Source organism: Micromesistius poutassou, assembly GCF_964030765.1.
Source record: "Micromesistius poutassou genome assembly, chromosome: 8".
In the NCBI taxonomy this organism is placed as follows: domain Eukaryota; kingdom Metazoa; phylum Chordata; class Actinopteri; order Gadiformes; family Gadidae; genus Micromesistius; species Micromesistius poutassou.
The window spans coordinates 5,375,533-5,394,052 of record NC_140278.1 but is presented as its reverse complement, the minus strand read 5'-3'; the positions used below and the strand labels follow the sequence as shown (position 1 = coordinate 5,394,052).

Sequence of the window (18,520 nt, the reverse complement as noted above, 5' to 3'; positions counted from 1 at the left end):
ACACACATACACACGCACAAAATAACACACACACAAAATAACACACACACATGCACAAAAAGCACGCACATTGGAAAACACTCTTTTTTTTTTTGCGCTGAGTGCTCACATGATGAAATAAGGGGGTGGGGTGAAGGAGAGAGGGTTAGCCACACATCTACTGGCACGCTTCTCAGAAAGCCTCATGCTCAGTCACACGCTGGGCCGCACTGGTACCGCCTGGTACCACACACACACACACACACACACACACACACACACACACACACACACACACACACACACACACACACACACACACACGTGTGTCTACAGGTTGGCAGGGAAGTTGTGTTTCGGGGCCTTGTGGCTCTTTTGAACAAAAGCAGAATCCAGCGAGCTAGACCAATAATTTCTGTGATCGCTGACCAGGGCTGAGATGTACAGCGCAGTGCTGCGATTCACAGGCTTAACTGCCTTTCTTCACTTGCTGGACTAGCCAGTTTGTGACGTTGAATTAAAGCCGTTAACTTGGAGACCAGACCCCCCCTCTGTGGTTCGACCGGGCTTTGTACGTTGGTTCATTGCATAGAATCCCAACAGCTACAGTTTGCGTGGCAGAATGATACTGAATGTTGATTAAGTTATTCACCCACAACCTAAAACTTTGGGTTTTACCATTTAGTTTGGAGTTTCTCTTCTGCCATCTGTTCCTTTGGTGTAAGGGTTAAGATATGAATATTTTTTACACAGCATGAGGTTAGGTTTTTATGAGCACACGCACGTCACTACAGTGTGTAAATCTGTATTGCTTCTATCAGGGGGAAGTACTCATGTGTCTCTGTTCCTATCAGTGTTATTGTTAGCCTACTCGGCTTAACCATATTCACACTTCCGTCCCGGCGGACCTGCACTGTCCTTTTCCTCCACTTTATTTCCGTCTATTTGTTATTGCGCTGGGAGGAAGTCAGCACACGCGGCTGGTCTTCTAACCAGGCGGAAAGGTTGGATGCTTCCCACAGTGGTCTATCTCTGCTCCGACCGGCTGTTCATCTCCTCGGCTGGAACAGAGTGCCGGAAGCCTACTGCGGGAAAACAAATATAATGCTAATGAAATGGCTCCTGAATGCTAAAAAGTCAATTAGCATGGATATTTGTGTATTCACGTGTTTGTGTGTGCCTGCATTTGCAATGCCCAAATCTATAGTGTAATTCAATGTCGTAGACCTTTCAGATCAATGAACGGGGAATGCATAAGAGAAACAGTTGCTCAACAGCATGTAATTAAATGTTATGGCGTGTGTGTGTGTGTGTGTGTGTGTGTGTGTGTGTGTGTGTGTGTGTGTGTGTGTGTGTGTGTGTGTGTGTGTGTGTGTGAGAGAGCCTGTTCCACCCTCTGCTGTCTCTCGTAATTTGTATGATCAAGGGAGTGAGTGCTTAACGAATTAGAACCCAACTTGGAATTCTGCATTTCTGTTCTCAAATTGTGCACCAATTCCCACACACATTGACATTCATTTCAGTCTCTTAGTGTGGCTTCAATATGCATGAACCGAGCAGAGCGAAAAAGTGTATGGAAAAACAACCCAGACGTCTTTCATGTTAATTGAAATGGGACACGCAACGCACACATTGAATCCACACAGAAAGTACACATTGTTACATACTGTAGATGTTACGTTGACACACTGCGAGTGTTGCCCCGCTCTGTGAGTATGCATGACTACCTACGGATAATGTCTTGGGCCGGACATGGGCTCCAGATGTTGAACAGCGATCTCTGTTGGCGGGTGATGCCACCTCGTCAGTGTGGCAGCGAGGTTGTGCCGGCCAACTTAAGCATCAGGTTATGGGGGGCTGGCAGCGAGATGGCCCTCTGAAGGTGGCGTTTCAAGGCTTGGTGGCTAAAGATATACGTCAACCTGCAGCTTAGTGAATTCCTCAGCATCACCCGGACCCATGGTATATCTGGCTGGCGCTGCCTCTCACACCTCCCTCATCAACCCAGGGGCTGCTTCATAAGTGGCTTGAAAATGAAAAGGCTTATACAGGCATGCGCCTAAACGTCACGCTTTGAATGTATAGCCGGTTTTTATTTAATTTTTTGGTTGCTGTGTTTGTTTCTTTAAAATTAAAGGTCAGACAGAGAGAGATACTGAAGTAAACAAATGAGCGAGGAAGATGAAATAGGGGCTTTTAAAATGAGACCAGTCAATGTGCCAAGTCAATACGGCGGTTCGTAGCGATGGCCTAAGTGGTTAATATGCATTATTGCCCTCGGTGGTTGCATTTGATCAGGGAGATCGCGATCTGGGCTGTTGCACTGATTTCACGTCATTGATTTCTGAGCGCATATTTACCTGAGGCAAAAGGTCACGGCTTGGTAAATAAAATCATTATAAAGTGTAAATCCAATGTAAAAACGTTTTTTTTTTACGTAAGTCCAGTTATCTCTGTGGTTTTGTGGGGCTATTTTGTTTGAAAAACAGGTTAATATTCTCCCATCTCGGATAACGATTACACACAGCCTTAAAATAACAGGGCTAAAACTTGAATCTGGACATTTAAATGCTTTAAAATTATTATTTTTTGCTTGGTAGTAATTTCTGGGGGAAATGTTCCAGCATTCGGACATGTGTGTGGTGTGTACTACGTTTCCAGATTGAAAGCCAATTGAAACCGTTTTGTGTGTTTATCAACACACATGTTTTTCAAAGTGCATAGTATACACGTACACGGTTGTCCTAGCCTTTACATTGTGTGTTTAAATAAAGTGACAAGCCGAAGCGAGTGGCATTAAGGTCAGAAATGTTCTCTGCTCATCAAAGAATGACATCGAAGTTCTAAACAACCTGCAATCTAAAGTGACCTTTAGTGCTCTTTACCGATGGTTGTTTTCTGTGGAGGTTGGCTGTTTTTATGTGCGCACACACAGACTTATACACACAAACTCAAAGTCGCACACACAGCACAGAATTCTATCAAACTGGACGTATACACTGCTCGCTGTGCATACATCAATTTATGGTTTGTTGAACACACACACACTCTGCCTGTGGCTGAGTTTTCGGTCCAACCCTGAGATTGGCATTTAATCTGTCAGTTCTGCAGGGCATTAGCCTACATTCAAGGGGAACACACACACACACACACACACACACACACACACACACACACACACACACACACACACTGGACCAAATACACACAGAGGCAGAGGGGAAAGCGTGTGGCTGAGCCCCAGTGTCTTGATGTGTTTAGCCCGTTTGAGCCTGTGGCAGAAGAACCATTCCTGGGTCACGACCCGTCTGCCATCACCCTGAATGTGTCATATAGCATTCCTCAATAGAGAACTATGTATTAAATATTTATGCTCCGTTGTATTTTCCTTTGATTTATGTGCAGGTATTGTTAGTTTGTTCTACATTTCCATTTGAACAATATTAAAGTGTCTCTGATAGTTATTTAGATGTGTGCTTCTTAATCTGTTTTTCTTCTACCGGGTGTCTGTCGAACGATACCCATCCATAATTATCAATGTCCCGAAATGGGTGTCGGTGGTGACACGTTTGAATATATCGGAAAAGTGAGCGCACGGCCAAAGAGAAAGAAACGGAAATCTTCGAGATTGCCACTTTAATATTTCCAGGACTTTCAATGATTAAACAGCCAGACAAAAAGGTATTTATATTTAATGGGGGGTCGCTCTTGACTAGGACTACCTCTTTCCCGAAATGCAATCAGTGCCTGTCCTACGATCTGCAAAGCAGTCCGTCGTCCAACCTCGTACCCTGGCTGGTTTCAAATTCTTTGTCAGACGGGAACACGCTCAAAACGCCAGCAGATAGCGAAGGCTGTGAACGTTGGTAGCATGTAGATACTGTAAACACGATGCATATGATGATGACAAGTCATGGACCCCACAGTCCCTGCAGAACAGAAGGGTGCCAGCAGCTATGATTGGTGGTAACCCATATCCCGCTGCTAGGCTAGAGTCCAATCCCCTCAAATTTTCTCTCTGCTGGGAAAGTGTTGTTTCATGTGATGCATTCTTTTTACGTGTGTGTGTGTGTGTGTGTGTGTGTGTGTGTGTGTGTGTGTGTGTGTGTGTGTGTGTGTGTGTGTGTGTGTGTGTGTGTGTGTGTGTGTGTGTGTGTGTGTGTGTGTGTGTGTGTGTGCGCGCGTGCTTGCGTGCTCGCCCACCTCACTTCTACCCTCTTCATAAACAACCTGTCACATCCCGTCTTGAAAATGGGTTTGAATGTAGGGCTCAGCATAGCATGGGGCCTGTATATCTCTGGCTGTGTGTGTGTGTGTGTGTGTACTAAAATGGAGGCTTGAACACAGTAGGGGGTAGCCGCATCAACCGCCGGCCCATCCCACCGTCCTACTGGATGCTGTTAAATCAGCCTTCAGTTCACCCTCTCCACCTACAAATGGGAGCAGCGTCTCTCTAATTGACTTTGGAAACACGCGGGCGGGGAAAGGGTGGACGGTAAGGTGAGAGATCGGGAGTTTCGAAAAAGATAGTGCTGCGCGGTGTGCACTAATGTGTGTGTGTGTGTGTGTGTGTGTGTGTGTGTGTGTGTGTGTGTGTGTGTGTGTGTGTGTGTGTGTGTGTGTGTGTGTGTGTGTGTGTGTGTGTGTGTGTGTGTGTGTGTGTGTGTGTGTGTGTATCCTTTGGTGTCCGTATCCAAGCACACTGTTTTTTTTATTTTTCGGCTGATTTTGGGTGTAGGTTCTCACGCCTGGGTACATCCTGTATGTGGATGGGTGGTCATTGGATTAACAGGTTAGGGTTACCTCCAGGTTTCTCCTCCTCTGCACAGGTGTTGCCTACAATAATGAAGGTGTAATCGTAATTCAAGTGAACAGTGTCTTTTGTGCATTAGTAGATCATAGGCAAGGCTTAAGCAAGCTTAATACTTTGGGCGTTCCCACCCATCTTTATCAAGACATGGCCATGGTTATGTCTGTCTTTTAGTTTGGTAAATACATTTAGGATGTCCATAATTGCTGCCTAGGAAGTAGACCACTACTGAAATAGTGACTTTCAGTAGATTCGTGCATCCCTTTAATGCAACGTAAGAACAACACCAATTTAGGCCTTGTGGTCTTACGGCCCCCCTAATGCGCGTAAAGCTTTGCTCCGCTGCACAACAGTAGATCTAAGTCTTTAATACAGAGCAAAGTTAATACATTGGATTTGGGATCTAGCACCTAAGTGCTTTGTCACGCACAGCGCTTCCTTCCTGGAATGGGGAATCGGATATGATTCACCATATGTTTCAGTCATCCGAATTAAGCCCGGGATCTGGAAGGATTGTCTGGTAATAACCATCGCCGTGCTCCTCTCCCAGCGCTGCCGGGGTTCTGGTATATCAACAGCTTGAGTTAAGAGTGTAATACACAGCATGCTATCACCGGGGCTCAGTGACACGTTAACCCAGTTCTCAACTGGTTTGCAATGGTTAACTGATTGACGAGTCAACTTGTAGGAGGAATTAAAAAAGGTAATTACTTTTTATCATTTTAGCATAGATGGCGGAATAAGGCATATATATTATTAATATATATGTGTATGTATGTATATATGTATGTGTGTGTGTGTGTGTGTGTGTGTGTGTGTGTGTGTGTGTGTGTGTGTGTGTGTGTGTGTGTGTGTGTGTGTGTGTGTGTGTGTGTGTGTGTGTGTGTGTATATATATACTTACATATATATGTAAGTATATATATGTAATTTAATAAGTTGAGGTTGAGATGATGCTGATGTGAAAGCCAACATTGTGACGTTCCAGAACAAAAGGCCGTCCATGTGGTTTTAATCCGTACAGATTCATATGCATTTGGTGAGCTCTGTCAGACCACTTACCCCCGGGGGATCAGAGCTGTCCCACACAGACGTACGGCCCCAGTGTACATCTACCTGTCCCAAAAAACACTGATGTCTCCTCAAAGAGGGATGCTTATATCCTTCTCTGACAGCCAGCAACCAAATCTGTCGGCTTTCACAAGATGACATGGACAGCCCTTTGTGGGGAAGGATGTTCAGACAACGATACATTAAACAGAAACACCCGAGTAGTCTCTGCGACTTGACACGTTTGACTCGCATGTTCCATGTTGTGCCTATTCAGTCGCCACATAACCGATGGGATGACTCGCATGAGCGAGCTATGTACAGCGGACCCAGACTAGAGTTATGCGAGCTGGGTTGTAAGCGATACACTCCCCTTCACTGAGCACATGCGGTATGTAGAATGTATCGCCACCGGATCAATGGGAACTGCACGAGATCAATGGAGACGCAGCAACCTCAAACGTTCCAGTCGGGGTATTGATCAACGTTTGCAGCAGTGCTCCATCACGGATCCACACCCCGGTTGTGATTAAAAAAGACACGAGCCAACATCAGCCTCCTGATGAAAAGGTCTTGCGATGAGGTTCCCACGAAGGCTACGTTGAGGCCTGTAGTTCTGCAAAGGGAGGTCCGCTGAATCGCCCCGCCCAAACCCAGATTAACAGATCATTCATGATAGCACCACGTGGAATGTAACTGTTCTGGGTATGATAAGTAGACCTATACGTAAGGTATTAGGTATAGGCCTCTCCAAGGAATGTCAATGTACAATGTAGGCAGAACACTAAATGCAATGACTGCGTTTTTGAGACGCATCTCCATGCTCAGAGTATGGCATGCTCAACAGCTTAATTCTTTTGTTGTAGTTTGTTCATATAACTGTAATTATAAAAGGTTAATAAAGGTTTTAAAAGAAGCACATCTTGAATTGAAGATTTTTGTGTGTGATATTCACTGGCAAAACAAAAAAAGCGCGCGGAAATTTCAGATTCGCCAATAGTTTGAACAAGATTTCACACTATTAGATTGCTGCTATTGGCAATTAACATATTTTTTCCACATATAAAGGACATTGAGTGGGAATCAAATGTGTAAACAAGACTATCCTTAATGAGCTATTGAGATAAGAAGGCAACAAAGACAATATATTGAACTGAAATTGGATTCATCAACGTGGATAAAATTGTGTGAGTGTAAATGTCTGTTGAATGAATAAATAAAATGATACTATGGTATGAAACCAAATAGTTCTTAACGGCTTAACTTGTTTTTATTTCATTTAATAATTATAATACTAGTTTTGACTTGTCGCTCAAAAGAATGCTTCTCAAATTTTACATTTTAGCCTATTCAAGTAACTAATTGTGGCATAAGTGTACAGTAGCGAACCCAACTGCGTGATTCTTAATTTGTTCTTTCATATAATTATTGTTCATTAAAAAAGGTAAATGTCACCATTATTATTCAAACCTACCGGATTTCCTTATTAAAGAATGCAGGCCTATCCTTGTCTAAACCCTCAAATGAAAACCACCATAGCTCTTCTGTATGTGGCATAATATCTGTTAAACTGGCAGGCCTAATCGGTTACATCGCGTTAATTATAGGTCTAATTATATCTTGACTTGATTAAAACAACCTGACTTGATTAAAACAAATAACACATATATACAAGTCCACTATACCATTGAACGCGCTGTGGTCATCCCATGCTGAAATAGACAGAGCTGGGTTGGGTCTGACCTCTCACGCCTGTACTGTCAAAGCCCTGGTAGTCACACTCTCGCACGTTTCACCCCTCACACTGATTGCTGCGCAGGCTCCGTAAAATAAGACGACAAAACCAGAATCCGAAAGCGCTGTCAATCCGTCAAGGCCCGGCGTCGGCCCTGGGGGGTTTGGAGACACCACGAGTATCTTGTCTCTCACCAGCACGTCGATGACCGAGATCTCATGGCGACACCCCATCACTGTAGAAGAAGAGAACCCCAACCAAAAGGCCAACCCCCCACCCCACCCAAACCCCTTCCCCAGCTGCAGATGATGGAGGAGGGGTGGAGGGATGAGCTTAATGGAGGTTGAAGGAGGATGCAGGCTGGAGCATTCGTGTGTCTTTGGTCGGTCCTGGGTGTATTGGCCGCGGATTGAGACGGTGTCAAATGTCAGCCGCAATAAGATAACAATTTTGTTTTGTGGTTAGAGGATTGCGCTGGGTAGTAAACAGTGTTATTGTTTTTTATGGGGGCCGTATATTGAGTTTCCTAAGCATCGGGGGAGATCAGGTATTAGTGAGGGACGGCCACCCTAATGGTCATTATGTTGTGTGATAACACCGCCGTGACCTCTGCTCAGGGTCATGTTGAACCGTCAAAATTCACCCTGGTGGAGGTCAGGGTCACGCTCTCCTCACCAGGTGATGAATCACCTATGTGTGTGTGTGTGTGTGTGTGTGTGTGTGTGTCAGTGTATCAGTGTATCTCCCTTTCTATATCTTTCTATGGTAAGTGGTGATAAGCAGAATAATTGCCGGTTCAAATATGTTAAGATGTTAACCCTTGTGATATACTTGCATGTGCATGTTTGCTTGGAAATGTCAGAATCAGCTTTACATTTTGAAACCTTGATATTGCATTTGGCATGTTCGTTTACAGTAGATCAGGTTTCCTAGGATCAGGGAGACATGTTGAAGGTAGGTAGGTTCCTGATCAATGGCATGAAAGTTATTTCCCATGGTACGTGTGTGTGTGTGTGTGTGTGTGTGTGTGTGTGTGTGTGTGTGTGTGTGTGTGTGTGTGTGTGTGTGTGTGTGTGTGTGTGTGTGTGTGTGTGTGTGTGTGTGTGTGTGTGTGTGTGTGTGTGTGTGTGTGTTGGCGTTCATCTGTGTGTGCGCTGGTGCATTGTCCCCTAAAGGCATGTGGTAGACCAGACCTCGGTCTTACAGGAACATTCTCACTGCTACTATGACAGCTACAAATTGACAAGGAACACACACACACACACACACACCACTAACCCAGGCTTGATTAAATGTAGACATTACAATACGACAACTTTCCAATTTTTCTTTTTGTGTCCTTGTCTTGGTATTGCCCTTGTTGTGTTTATTTTCTATATAGACTTTCAACAATGTAGGAGTTATGAGATATGGCAGAAATACAGCTGAAGTAACATCAATGATTCAAATTCAAACATGAGGCAAATCCCAGTTAAATAGGCCTGCAGAAATACTAATACAATCCACTGAAATGTGTAGCTCTAACATATTTACTTACGGATATATATATATATATAATTTTACAAATAATAAACAAATTGCTTTTATTCAAAGCCTTTACAGTGAATCTTTCAATATAATCTTTTTGAGTTTCTTTAAGAGCAGATTTGGTCTTCTTGCTCATGCATGCCTAAAGGTTGAATGAACATGAGGCTTGACCCAAGAACCTTTCAGCTAGTGGTCACACCATAACGACAGCCCTATGCTAAGACCATCCACCCCCAAAATATCTACATTTTAACTCAAATAATGGGAATCAAGTTTTCCCTTGTTAATCAAGCCACCATCTCCTTTCGGTTGTTCTTGTTTGGAGAAATGCCATTAAATGGCGAAGCTCAAACCCACTACAAGATTTGAAATATAAAATATAAATGAATCGTTAAGTCCCCTGTGTTTACCCTGATAATTAATTCTTTCACATTGCCCGTGCTGTCAAGTCTACCGTCGGGTTTGTGCGAACACGTTGAGTGTCTTGTCACTACAAAGGCGGCGTGTGTTTGTGCTGAGGCCCTGTTAGCCAGGCCCTATGCATAATTCACTGTGATCTCCTGTGATCAGCACAGGAGAGATCTCATTTAAAGCTTATTAGTGTAGAACAGGAATAGCAAACAAATGGTGAGGCAGGCGAACCAAGCTTAGCTGAAATAATAGAGAAAATAAGGGCATGCAGAGAGTTATTTGTTTTCTCTACTGCGTTCAGTATTCACACACACACCCCTGGCTTTTTCTAAGTTTCTTATACTTCTAAAATTGATTGAGTTTGTTTTGACAAAGCAAACGGTTTTGTAGAAAACGTGCAAAAATAATTGTGCTGTAATAAAAAAACCATTAATACTTATGTTCAGAGCCTTTTCTCAGACGTTTGTTTAAGAACCTGGCAGGGTTAAGCACCACAATTTTCTGCTTTTATCTTTCTATTCAGGTTAAAAAGGTCAATTTTGCTTTCATCAGACATGGTATGGCCTTGTTCCTTGTCGTCTGAAAATATTTATTTATTTTTGGCAAACTCCAAGCAAGTCATTTTCTTTTTTTCTAAAGAGCAGCCTCTGCCTGGAACCTCTTCCATAAAGGCCTGATTGGTGAAGGGCTGCAGAGGTGGTTCTCCGTCTAGATGATTGGGCCATCTCCACAGAGGAACCCAGTGGTTCTTCTCTGACCACAGCTTTCTCCTGCTATGGCTCAGTTTGGCCAGCAGGGGCAGCTCTTGGAGCTGTCTTGGTTGTTCCAAAGTTCGGCCATTTCAGAATGACCAACGTCACTGTGATCTTCAGAGCTGCAGATAAATTTTTGTTTTCCCTTCCCCACATTGGTGCCTCAACACAACCCTGTCTCTGAGCACAAGGGACATTTCATTTGACCCCGTGGCCTTGTTGTTGGTCTGACAGACACGGGCCCCTGGAAGAACTTGGATAGGCCTTTTCAGAGTCTTTCAGTCTTATTTTCCACTGATGGACTCCTTTCTTTTTTAAGAACTCGATGCAAAATAAAATGCATAAAAGTTGAAGAGGCTGGAACTACAGCAATGGAGGTCCACTACAGTCTAAATGCTGGACCAAAACACATTGACATTGTCTCTGCTTGCTGAGAGTTCCTAGTTGTCTAGACCTGCCATGTAGCATATTTACAATGATATGGTCCAACCAATTGCAAATGTCACGGTTCAGTGGTCTTATGTAATCAAACAAAATAAAACCAGGATTTGTAAGCGGTTTAATTTATTTTCACGAATGTGTTTAATTTTCAACGAAACACTGTGCGCACACAGTGGCGTTTCCTGAGCCAAATTCAGATCCTTGTTGCCAATGTGCCAGCGGAGAGGCTTTCAACAGGGATTCCACACAAACAGTATCCTCTCTTGCGTTTGAACTTTCATCGTGTTTTCAAACTTTTAAGACTTGAATGAGTCAATCGGACATAAATAGAGGTGGGTCATTGGGTTTGAGTGAATTGAGGTCTGAGGCCCTGAATGGGCCCGTTGAGCTCCTGTGGTGGTGTGACTAAGCACTAGGAAAATGTCATTGTTGGAGTGAGCCGGTCTGGCAGATGGTGTATTGATACTAGCCAACTGCTCACCTGAACCGGCTGGCCCACAACACCTGCTGTCACCAGGCTCTCACCTGCTCACATGCTCTCTCTCTCCCTCTCTGTCTGTCTGTCTCTCTGTCTTGCTTTCTCTTTTCTCTTTCTTTCTATTTCTCTCTCAATTATCAATCGTAAATTGCTGCGTGATTACAGTTCAATATATTCCACGTAGCTTATTGATTATTGATTGTGTAGCTGTGGATGCCTTGTGGTGACACACTGAGTGTCACCCTATCGTCAGCTCCTGGTCAGGGTCAGTATTCCTCTTGGCTGTGCAGCGTGAGGCCCACACGCATAACTGGTCCCACGACATCTGCCGCTGCAGCCAGCTGGGCAGGTGTCTGTGCTGTGAGTGGGACCCACAGTACTTTCTCACTGATCCAGGCTGTAATGTACACAGTGACGCCGGCAGGTGTGTACTTTCTTGGGCGGCTGGTGTGTAATCGTGTGGTAAGGTGATTTAAACATGCGCGTGTGTGTGTGTGTGTGTGCAGTTGTGGTTGTGAATGTTTTGGGTATAAGCTTCGGGCCCCTTGGCCAGCTGCTGTTGTTTTTTGTCTTCCCCCTCCCTAACCGTTTTTAGTTACCCATAGGGGAAGGATTCCTTGCACAGAACGCCAAAGCCACTGAGAAACAGTGTTCCCTAGGGGCTCTTTCATGTACAGACAATGACTCTGCTCACACAGGGCTTTCTGAGGTGTGTGTGTGTGTGTGCGTGTGTGTGCACATTTTATTTTCACGATTAGTCAACTGAATTTTTGCTCCAAATTTATTTCTTCCCACATCACGACGGCCTCAAGGCATAGTGTGGTCGTACTCTATATCCATATCAAATGTACTTCATAACACTTCTAGGTTGGTAGATGAATGATTTTCTAAGGACTATTTAATGCCATCAAAAGAAATCTGTCAAAGTCACAGCCCCAACGTATCCAGTTTTTGGCGAACTAAGATTGTTAGGGTTGTCAATTAAATCTGCTGTGGGTAGGATTTGACAGTTAAAGTAAAGAGAGCAGAAGAGAGCAATATGGTGCAAAGAAACACCCCCCTCCCTCTCTCCCTAGCTCTTTTGACAGGCAAGATGGATTCACCAATCATTCATTTTTAAACCCTAAATTGTCTCATAAAGATGCAGGTGAAGTCAACTTTTCATAGCACATTCCACTCATACCAGCCAGGCGGCGATGGCATTTCTAACAAATCATACTCAAATGAAATCTCACCTGCAGCACCGTTTAAGTACACTTATTGTGATCCAATCAATGGACAATCAAAGTATTAAGTGCAGCCTCAGTTGCTTCCCCCAGACCCTGACTGTCACCACTCTGAGCCTTTATGTGAGTGGGACCATCACTGTCCTATTACGTAAGCTACACTATTGACAACTGTGCCACTGTAGGACGAATACCTTCTGACCTGGAAATACTCTTGACAGCTTTCACCTTATACAGGGTGGCAGGCATCCCTCCTTCTCCCTTTTTGCTCTTGTCTCCTTCAGTCCAGTTCAGCTGTTCCCAAGCCCCCCCAGGGACAAAGACATGACTTGATTATCTGGAGATTGTATATATGGTTACGCTTACGCACACGCAAGACCACAGGGCCACAGAGTTGAAAGGATACTATAGATGCATTCCTACCCACGCACTTAATGTCTTACAGTGTGCATGTGACATGTTCACTGTGTGTGTGTGGGTCACAAGCAGCCCTCGCTGAAGCTATATGATGAAGTTCAGAGAAGGGGACTGGACCGAACTTGAGGTCATGCGAGATGACAGCTTGGAACCCTTGACCTTTAGGTGCCTTATGCTCGTACAGGCGGGAGAGGCTGTGGCACGCATGTCACTGACAGGAGGAGGAGGAGGAGGAGGAGGAAGAGGAGGACGTGGATGAGGAGGAGAAGGAGGAGGAGGAGGAAGTGAAGGATTGAAAACTTGACCGGTAGCGAGGAGGAAATGGTGCAGGGAGGAGTCGCTTGGTGATGTCGTTGAAAAGACGTTGAAAAGCTGACGTTGAAAAGCTGACCTTATCGCCGACCTATTTCTCCGTGTGTGGCGCGGCAGGTATCAGGTGGATACCGCTGTTTGTTTACAAAAACGGAACCGCCTTGGAGATTCTGTCACAGCAAGTTGTCTTCAGTGTTGGGTTTTATTTATTATTATTTATTTTTATTTTTTGCCAACATTGAAAACTACGCTTTGCTTGTTAAGTCCTCGCTGATCAGAGGGCTCGCTAACTCAGAGCTGCGGATACACGTCGAGGATGGCAAGTTGGAAGCAATTTGACCAAACAGGATTTGGAGTGACAGAGGCCCCGGGGCGAAAACTCTGCGCTATAGGTACATATAGATGTATACATGTGGAAGGAAAGGGAAAAAACACACACACACACACACACACACACACACACACACACACACACACGCAGTGAGATGCCAACCTCTGTGAGGCATGAGGTCTTTGGATGGGTCAGTGGCTCCCCACCCCAGGCACTTCTTAACCTACAAGCTTCTCTAAACAGACAGGCCGCGAGATGGGTGCGGAGGGGACGCACCGTAGCTGGGGGAGAATATGGCCGCGTGTGGCGTGTAGGCTACTGTAAACCCTTACCCCCCCCCCCCCCCTCTCTCTCTCTCTCTCTCTCCCCCCCTCCCCCTCAGCCTAAATGTGGCTGCCGCACACCGCAAACCAACCCTGACTCTTGGCTGGGCTCGCTGGCCACGTGATTGCCGGGGTTTATATGTGGCTTGCTTGAAAGTTAACACTTTCTGTTGGTACAATTAGTGGGATTGTTGATTTTTGAGCTGAAGGAAAAGGCTTCTGTGTTGTTCTCCAAAGACCTGGGGGGTGAAAAACTGTCATATATAAAGTCATATATAAAGTCATACATGTACAACTAGTGGTGAAATGCTTACTTTGCCTGCCTCTTCAAATCTTCCTTGGACAGTAAAATTATATAAACACAGCAATTATTGAAGTGAACAGGTGAAATACAAGGTACTACCACGCAAATATTAAATTATATAGATCAAATAAAAATCCTAAATAAATTCAGTAATGGTATGAGATGATGCTGCGCAGAAAGCAAGTTAATGAGCTAAAGATTGGCTAGTTTCAGGCCAAGTTGGATTGAGAAGGTTTGAATGAGTAACAGTGGATTGCTAACTGTTTTTGATTTGCCTTGTGGCCATGGTTCCCATAATATGAAACAGATAATCAGACAAATTGGAGAGAAGCTCTCCAGGCAGCTCTATCCATCCTTAGCAAGAGTGAAAAAAAACGAAGCAAAATAGAGAAAAAACATCAGCAACCTTCTTACAAGCCGAGTGTTTCCTGTTGAATTAAAAATCCTGGTTAAGGACTCCTCCTCCCTTTCCTCTCTGTTAATGATGTGAACCCTACCCTGAACCGTGCTTTTTAATTGCCAACGACTGGGACTCAGACAGAGGCCCCTCTGGAAACCATTTTCTTACATTTTGTCATTTCATAAATTAATTTGGGTAGGGTGTGTGTGTGTGTGTGGTTGTGTGTGGTGGGCCCGCTGAATAGCAATTTAATCAGACAGTTGGCTTTGTGCGTTCCACGTCTCAAGATTGTCTAAAAGGCTGTTATGTGGAATAAATAAGGTGTGGTGGTTGAAACGAGGAGAATGTTCAGAGGGGGGGTGGCTGATGAGAACCTCTGCCCACTGGGTATAGTGGGGGGGGGGGGACATCAGTCTGCCATGAAGTTAGCAGGCTGACTAAAGCGTTTCTTAGCCCGCTAATGAGACTCCTGTAATCCCCCCCCAGAGCCCCCTAATGTGAATCAGGGTACGGTCGCCAGTACACATCCGCACAATGTGGCCGCCATATCTTTTCAGAACGCACAAAATTATGAAGCGTAAAAAATAAATGACTTTTAGCCCAACCTGTGAAAATGTGTCAGCAGGTATAAATAATTTATGCTTTGAATACAACACATGCCCATGGCTGTGTTAGTGTAATTTATGGAGCGGCCTTGTTAAGCTTTAGCAGTTCCAGAGCCCAAAAAAAATGAGTTGCCAGGATCCAGATGTTTCTGGATGGGGTCTAGAAGCACAATGACTAGCGCTGATTAGTGACCATTCATCACTTGTTTGGTTTGCGGATCAAAACCAAAAACGATTTTTGGATCAATACATGGATAACCCTTTCACACTTGCCTTACAATATGCCTCTGCCCATGAAATACACTGTTATGTTATTTCACTGGTGATTGAATTCAACATCTAGTCTAATATCATCCTATTAATTGCAGGGCCCTAGGTTCAAGGTCTGTCATGGGTCAGACAGCAGCCAATCAAGCAAGATTCAAAGGATTTTATTTGTCACATGTTCATACAAGCAGCAGTGGTGAAACACGCACACAGAAGGGTATTTCTGCTCATATAACATCATTGTCTTCACGGCCCCTGCTGTCCCTGACCTCGTGTACGTAACAGGGAAGCCATTGTACCTTTTCCCGTACCCAGTGGCTCACTGCTTTTGTCACTCCAAAACAACATTCTTCTTGCTGCAGAAATGTTTCAGTCAGCAGATCAACAGCGTGTTGGATTTCCAGGGAACACAAACCCCACAGACGCACTCTAGGTCACTGAGCATTCACGGTCACAACAAGGCAAAACACGCTTTCCAAACCCTCCGTCTGCAATAATTCACGACCCTCGAACCAATCGCCGTCGCAGACTCCTGCACCCGTGTGGTGCAGCCGTTCCATGAATTTATCACAGGGGTTTATCCTGTCACCTCTGGGGTCCACGTCCACAGTTGTTCCCCCCGCCACCCCCCCCCCCCCCCCCTGTCTGGGTCTGCTTCAGTCCCCCCGGGGGCCATCTGGATCAACCCAGAGCCCCATATATGCAAATGTGAAGAACACACACATACACAGGTGCACACACACAAAAAACACGCAAATGTGTAGACAAATTAATTTCTCTTAGTTGGCTTTTATATTGCTTGTATAGTGTGTTCAATATTTTTCATTGCATTGAACTAGTGTGTGTGTGTGTGTGTGTGTGTGTGTGTGTGCGTGTTCTGAAGTGTGCACTCAGCATTTGTCTCTCCAGTGGCCTCCGGCTCACATTTGTGTCCTACAGATGTGTTTCCTATCAAAGCGTTGTCTCTCCTATAGAATGCGGGGCTTAGCGATCTTATTGGATGTCAAGGGTCTCTCTCTCTATCTCTCTCTGTCTCTGTCCCTCTCTCTCGCTTTCTGTCTTGTATAATACAATTCACTGCAAATGTGTTTTGTCATATTCATGAGAGCCTTTTCCCATGCAGGCGTGTTCCATTGGTGCGATTTATTTAACACGCATCTTTTCTTCTTCTTAAACCGGTCATCCGTTGTATACGACTCTTTTATAGTAATGCAATATTTATCACACGTTCAGCTTGGGTTTTTACAAGACAGATGTCATACATATCTTCACCGCGCTCAGGCATTTTTCTTGGGGTGTTCTCTGCCGTAATCTGAAAGGTTTGTGTTTTGCCTTTTTATTGGGCCCTGGTTGATGAGCAAGGCCTGTTCCATATTGGGCATCCCCAAAGGCCATGTGAACTAGCCACGTTATAGGCACATTGATTTGCAAACAGATTGCCTGTATCCTGTTAAAATAAAAGGCCATTTCTCCTCTAAACGCCTTTTATTAAACATGGTGGTGGTAAATCCAGGGCCGCTGACAACACCTCTTTGCTATAGCAACACTGTGGTTTGTTGCTGCAATATAAAGGACCTGCCCTTTGACAACCAAAACAATCCAGCTTCCTTCATGCGTTCTAACAAACATTGGGCCTGTATTGTATCCTTGAAAAATACAAAACGTTTGATAGCCAGTAGGCCGTCTGTGGTGGTAATATAACGGCACACGGAGAGTGACACCATGAGTGAATGAGAGCCGGTATCAAAATCCCTACATAAGGCGCAACATGACTGGTAAAATTCCAGCACACAATTAACAATACCGTAACATTAATTACCAGGCTTGCCGGTAAAAGGAAGGAATTGACATTCACAGCCAAAAAGAGTGATACCTGCCAAAGCGGCAAGTAATTAAAATAAATATCTTATTCATACACATAGTACCTACAAATATGAATGGAATAACAATCCTGGACACAAATATTATACTTTTTTATATATTATAATATTATACAGTATACTACTATACAGTATACTGTATAACAACTCTCTTGGTGTGCTTCTTAGCAAGGTGGCTGGTGTTCCTGTGATGGTATCCCTCTAATGTGCCACCAATGGACTATGCCATCCAGGCTGCATTATCTGTGTTGCTCTGCTTTGCACAGTTTGCATTGCTTTCATCAACCGTTAAATCAGCATGACCTTCATAGGGGTTGCTCCCTGCAGCTTTAGATCCTCCTGGATGCTCTGAAACTCAACAACTCCCAGAGTTTCCCCCTCCCAAGTGCAAAGATGCATTGTATGCTCCATACGCTAGAGACTGCTGCACGTGATTCAATATGATCGCCATGAACTTTACCTTCTTACTCCACTTAAAAGTGACGCCAACTGAGAACTGACTTGCTCCCAATCAAGTGAGGAACTGTGTGGGAGCGTCATGGAACCAGGGGGAGGATAGCCAGCAGCAAAGGACCTTGGGAAGAGAAGATTACCACAGCAGTGGAATGTGGTGATTTATTGTAATATTGTTCATCAGCAGAATGGGCAAGACAATATAAATCTGAAGCCTGCTATTTAAATGTGGATTTTCAGTGTCTTATGCTCAAATGCTGACAACCTTCAGAATGCAATTTCCACAATGCATCAGCTTTTTGCAAAATATTGGGCTAGTTTACAACACAATATTTGCAGAAACAATTATAACAGAAAAACAACGTAAAACAGAAGACAAATATTGTATTTTTAATTGAATAAATAACATAAGACCAAAATCGATTCAAAAATGACTTTGCAGAATATATAACATATTTCCACAAGCCATCCTGTTGCCCTTCATCATTGGCACTTTTCAAACTACCAATGAGGTGGAAGCTGCCCTGCCCACAACCCCCCGACCCAGCCCTTATAGGTCACGCAACGGCTCTAACACGTGCACAGAGGGAGTCTCGTCATGGTCCATTCCATTGATTCAGTGGGACGCCGAGTCCTGTCTAACCTGACTGACTCTGCGCCGTCCACTCAGCTGTTAAAAGTCGTATGGACATCCCCCAGCGGAACGAGCCCGGCTTTGCATCCCCACATAGGTTAGCCGCTTGGGCTGTCTCGAAACACACCAACAGGTGTGGATACCCCCACGGCAGGGTGTGTGTGTGTGTGTGTGTGTGTGTGTGTG

The 18,520-nt window shown here is 44.5% G+C and overlaps 1 protein-coding gene across 1 annotated transcript in view; it reads left to right on the top strand.

Moving 5' to 3' along the window:
* cdkal1 (CDK5 regulatory subunit associated protein 1-like 1) overlaps positions 1–18,520 on the top strand; it is a gene marked incomplete at its 3' end in the record, with an annotated part of 256,138 nt that overhangs the window by 38,899 nt on the left and 198,719 nt on the right. The window lies entirely within an intron of this gene.